The 5,447-nt window shown below is 43.6% G+C and overlaps 1 non-coding gene across 1 annotated transcript; it reads right to left on the minus strand.

Annotated features, from left to right (window-relative positions):
• Positions 1–1,252: 1,252 nt before the first annotated feature.
• TRNAT-AGU (transfer RNA threonine (anticodon AGU)) lies at positions 1,253–1,325 on the minus strand. Its single transcript has one exon. It is a non-coding gene; the product is annotated as a tRNA-Thr (tRNA).
• Positions 1,326–5,447: the final 4,122 nt, after the last annotated feature.

The raw sequence follows: 5,447 nt of genomic DNA on the forward strand, positions 1-5,447 counted from the left end.
ACAGTCCAGAAACTAATTCACTTTTAGTAAAACATATCTCTCCATTTTCCAGTATCTCGGGTTACAATAACAGTAACTCATGCTGGTTTATTAGGTTGCAGATTAATGGGAACCCTGCTGACTGCTGTTTCTTTAGCCTTACTGTGACATATACAGAGGAAAGCTGGGGAATTCCTGCAGGTCACTTCTCATGTGGAGAAAAAACATCAAACCACCAAGGCTGTAATGGGCTTGCTGTTTTGGGAAAACAGAGCTGCAGGCAAACAGGCTGTAGAAAGGCAGCCAAAGTGCAACATCCATCTTGGCACCTGGTGTCTACCTCCACAAGTCAAAATCGTTTTAGGCTTCTGAGCCTTCTTTCCCTCAAATGGAAAAGGCCCTTTTCAGATTTAGAAATGTCCTTTTACATCACTGGTTTGGATTATTTTGATGGAATAAAATAGCAAGTCTCTTTGAAAAGGCGCAAAAAAATGGGAAATGTGCAAAGGTGGAGTGTGAAATCTCATAACTGTAATTAATAAATTCATAAATATACAGGTTGCCCAGAGAAGTAGTGGCTGTCCCATCTCTGGAGGTGTTCAAGGTCAGGTTGGATGGGTCTTGGAGCAACCAGATCCAGTGGGAGGTGTCCCTGCCCATGGCAGGGGGTGGGACTGGATGGGCTTTAAGGTCCCTTCCAACCCAAACCTTTCTATGATAAAATTGTCCTGCAATTCACTGAACTCAAGATGCAAAGTAGGTTGTCATAGCGTTCTTTTTTTCTTAACAATGATAACTTTCCAGCCCTCCCCCCAGCAGAGCTCTGAAGACCAAAGTTACTATTCCTCCACAAACCATATTTATTTTTTTTTTCAGCCAGCTATGTAATTACTGAGCTCTGGAGATAGAACTTGATTGTCTTGCTGAAGTATGAAATGATGAACCAGATCTGACTGTAAATATCTAGCAGCCACTTCTGATTTGTTCCTCAATGAACTTCACAATGTCTGTGGGTTTCAGAAAGCTTCAAACCCCATCATTAAGTATTTCCTATCTCTCTCTGCTATAATTAAAAAGGATTTTGAGGCATTTTTTTCAAGGGTTTAATTTTGACCATTGCCATGTTTCTTCGATTCTCATTCCCTGTTCCTTGGTATAGGTGCTACACAATGCTTGTTCTTCACCTGAACTGGAATGGATGCTCCAAAAAATGACACCAGCAACAGTACAGAAAGGTAACGCCATGGGCCTTTGCAGGAGGCACAGGACCCCCAGGCTCCAGTGAGATTTGAACTCACGACCCCTGGTTTACTAGACCAGTGCTCTAACCCCTGAGCTATGGAGCCTCTGAAATTTGGCTGCTTTTTCCTTTGCAAACATTTCATATAATAATTTTCTCTGTTAATTCTGGAATGAACTAAAACCTGTTCTGCTAGACTGCGCTGATCTAAGGATTCCCTATTCCCTTTCCTAATGCCACTAACACAAATATCAGAGTCACAAAACGAACACACCAGCTCAACCCAAACCTGGATTTTACTCTCCTTCAGCTTCTCACTGTAAAGACCCCGAGAGGGATGCACGGTCCCCTTTCCCTGCTCAGTTAGCACGGGAAGTTTGCAAATGAAAAGCAATGATATTTTGCCTCTTCATAATTGTTGCATTAATTTATCAAAGAAGGAAGTTAATCTTCTAAAAAAATAACTCTACATCCCACTGCTTTCATCTGGAAATCAGCTGCACATTTGGGTTTGGGTTTTTTTCCTCTTGGCTCTTCAAACATGTCAGTTCTTGATTAGGAGGCCACAGTGTCCTCTGGGTGCTGATGTGGAGACTTCCACATTTCTAAGCTATTCTTCAGTGAATGAATTTTCAGGGCAATCATAGAATAGATTTGCAGAATGGTTTGGGTTGGAAAGGACCTCAAAGCCATCCAGTTCCACGCCCTGCCATGGGCAGAGACACCTCCCACTGGATCAGGGGCTCCAAGCCACATCCAACCTGGCCTTGAACACCTCCAGGGATGGGGTGAAGAAGCAAAATAATTCATATCCATATCCTGAAGCCCATGTAAATGTGGGAGGGAGGAAGGGTGCCTCTTCATTGCTGATGAGCTGTGGAATGGAAATGCTACACATGCATTCAGAAATGCAGGAAAGTTTGTGTAGCTCAGCCACAAGGAATGTAACAAGGCTGGTACAGTTTATGAGTTTATTCAGGAAGAGCTCTTGCTCTTCATAGTCATGACCTGCTCTAATCCAGTTCTAGACAGTCTTTATTGCTTTGTTTTCGGAGATTTAAAGGTGTCTTCCTGTATATCCTAGAAAACATGGTTTTCGTATTTTCCTGACAACGTCAGAATGTTGTTTCAATTTAAAAAAAAACCAAAACAACATTCTCAATGCCGTGCATTTCTCTGGGATACTTCTCATTCCTGGGTCTCCCTCCAAGGCTTACATCAAGCTGGATAGAGAAATAATTTATTCTAATATAAATAGCATTGAACTCACCAACCTGGATCATCAAGGTGCCTGTGGTCATCTCCTGATCAAAGAATCACATTAGCAGAGCTGCGTTTCTGCCTCTAGTTCAGGTCTAGTAAAGGCCCATGTCTTTCAAATTTGTGAGCCTTTTACAAACAGCAGCCTGGCAGCTGACAAAGGTCATCTCCATGCTGGAGAGAGGCACAGCAACTCATAATCAAAAGCTTCTGGTCAATATCACTGTATCACAAATATCTCTGCATGGATGTGTGGAAAGGATCGCACCCTGATTCAATGAAATGGCCAGGTATCAGCACTGGCAACTTTTCTCAAAGCCATGGATTGATGGGACGTGTTTTCAGGGCTCATCCTTAGCATCCAGTGAGATTTCACAACATCTTGTTTCTGGTAGTGCTGCAGCATCCCAGTCTCTTACTCACTGTGGTGGCCACCCTTAAAACTTCCATATCTATTGACAAGAAAAACTTTGTCTTTTGAAGGGCAGCTCCTTCAGGATTTAATACTGGCATCATAGTTCTTCTGAACTCAGTGAGATACTATTGATACGATTAGGGCAGTTTGAATATGAGGTTCCTGTTGGCCGTAGCTCCATGAAAGACCTAGAAAAAAATATGACTGTTGTAGTTACTGCAAAAGCAACCAAGGTATGAAAAGCCAATGACATTCGCTTTCTTGGGCACCTTGCCATGCAAATATGAACCTAAAGGTAGATCCAGGATGGGATAGGATTCTTCTGGGAGGATACAGGAGAGGAGAAGGTCTGCCTTAGACGAGGACCACCAAGGCTGGTGAAAGGTCTGGAGCACAAGTCTTATAAGGAGTGACTGAAGGAACTGGGATTGTTGAGCGTTGAGAAGAGGAAGCTGAGACCTCATTGCTCTCTACAGCTACCTAAAGCGAGGTTGTGGAGAGGTGGGTGCTGGCATCTTCAACCAAGTAACCAGGGATAGGATGAGAAGAAATGGCCTCAAGTTGCAGCAGGGGAGGTCCAGATTGGGTTTTAGGAAATATTACTTCAGTGAAAGGGTTGTCAAGCATTGGAAGAGGCTGCTCAGGGCAGTGGTGGAGTCTCCATCCTTGGAGGGGTTCAAAAAATGTGTGGCCATGGCACTTCAGGACATGGTTTAGTTTGCATGGTGGAGCTGGCCTGGATGAGCTTAGAGGACTTTTCCATCCTTCATGATTCTGTGTAAGGAGTTTGTTGTGTTTAGTCTCACAAAAGGAAGGCTTAAAGCAGACATGACCGGCTCATATAAATACCACAGGGGTAAACAACGAAAAGGAAAAAAAACTACAAGATTACATCATTAGCATGAATTAACATATTAGGCTGGAGTTGTAAAAGTCAGGGGAGTATTTTTTCAGCAATTTCAGCAACTGGAGGATGAAACCCCTGTGATGGTGAAAAAGTGCAACAGCAGGTTGTGGAGGAGCTGGATAGCACAGCTAGAGCCCAGGAGCCACAAGAACCCACCCTGTATTCAGTTCATTGGTGATATGACCTTGTTTTAAGTTCAGCAGCACCCTGTGTTGTGTGAATACCTGTGTATTTTTATCAGCCTTTTAAGTAACTTTTTTTTCCAAATGCTTCTTCCATTTCCAGAAGCAGGAGTTAATGACTTTACGTCTGCTTCCTCCTCCACCCCAGAGAGCTTGTGAGGTACTTGTTGATTGCCTCGCCTCCCCCCTGCCTGTTACAGAAGCAGCTCATTCCCTGTGCATCCAGCCTAGTTACGGAGCTCAGTTGCTCTAATAATGGTCATCTATTTATAGCCTTTTATAATTTGTTTCATGAAAAAGTGTTTTTGTAAGATGCTCCTTGATTCTTGCAAGTTTTTAATGATTTTTCCCTTCCTGTGTTATTGAAAGTAGCTTTTGAGCTCAGAAAAAATAACTGTCATAAAGGCCATTTCATGTATTCAGAGTTAAAGATAGGGACTTTAAGAGGTTTTTGATGAAACCTTAGGATTTCTCTTTGTTTTCCTTCAGTTCTTTTCAGCCTTCTGGGCCAGATGAGCCTGGCTTACCCCAACACCTCTAAGAGCAGAACAGAGACACAGTAAAAGGATCTCGGTGCTGGACAGCCTTTCCCGTTGCCAATGCAGCAGCTCAATCTTCTGCCCAGATTCTCTGGTGCTGGCACCTTATGAACAGCAAAGGGTCAAAGGCTGGAGAAGGAACTGGCTGTGCTTAATGTGCTCATTCCATAATTGTCTCTTACTAGATATGAAAATCTAATTTATTGCTGTTAAGCCAGCTATTAAATTTTATTGCAATTGACACAACTGGCCTGATGAAATGCTCTCCAACGCTCTTCTGCCACAGACCTGAGAAAATCAGAGCTACCACTACATTTCTACTGCCACAGTGGCCTATAGTGACCAAGTATATCATGCAGAAGAGGATCTTCAGGTTTTCTCAATTTTCTGCAAATACTTGTAATCTGAAGAAGAGATTTTATCTCCATGTATCTCCAGGCAAAAATGCTTGTGGCCTGTCCTACTTGCAGTGCTGCTGGGGGAACCTTGAAGCAGAGGGAGAAGTCTGTCTCTTTGCTGCCTGTTGGGAAGGCTCAGACATCAGGCTCCCACAGACAGAGTGGAGTCTCGGAGTCATAGCTTTATCCTTGAACTCTGCCAGTCTGGGTGAGGCTTCAGTAAGCACTGAGCTGTGGGATTTGATTAGCAAAGCTTCAGGTTCACATTTCTGTTGTTGTTCTCTTTTGAGCCGGTCACAGCTGTGTCTGGAGTTTCTTCACAGTTGAAGCTTTCAGCAGCTCTCTGATGGGCTCCAGCTTTGTTGCACCTCCATGGTCATAGCCCTGTACCACCTCTCTGACTTACCCCTTTCCTTATTTCACAAAACACAAAATCATTGAATGGTTTGGGTTGGAAAGGACCTCAAAGCCCATCCAGTTCCACCCCTGCCACGGGCAGGGAAACCTCCAGCTGGATCAGGGGCTCC

This window comes from Phaenicophaeus curvirostris, chromosome 20 (assembly GCF_032191515.1).
Source record: "Phaenicophaeus curvirostris isolate KB17595 chromosome 20, BPBGC_Pcur_1.0, whole genome shotgun sequence".
In the NCBI taxonomy this organism is placed as follows: Eukaryota; Metazoa; Chordata; class Aves; order Cuculiformes; family Cuculidae; genus Phaenicophaeus; species Phaenicophaeus curvirostris.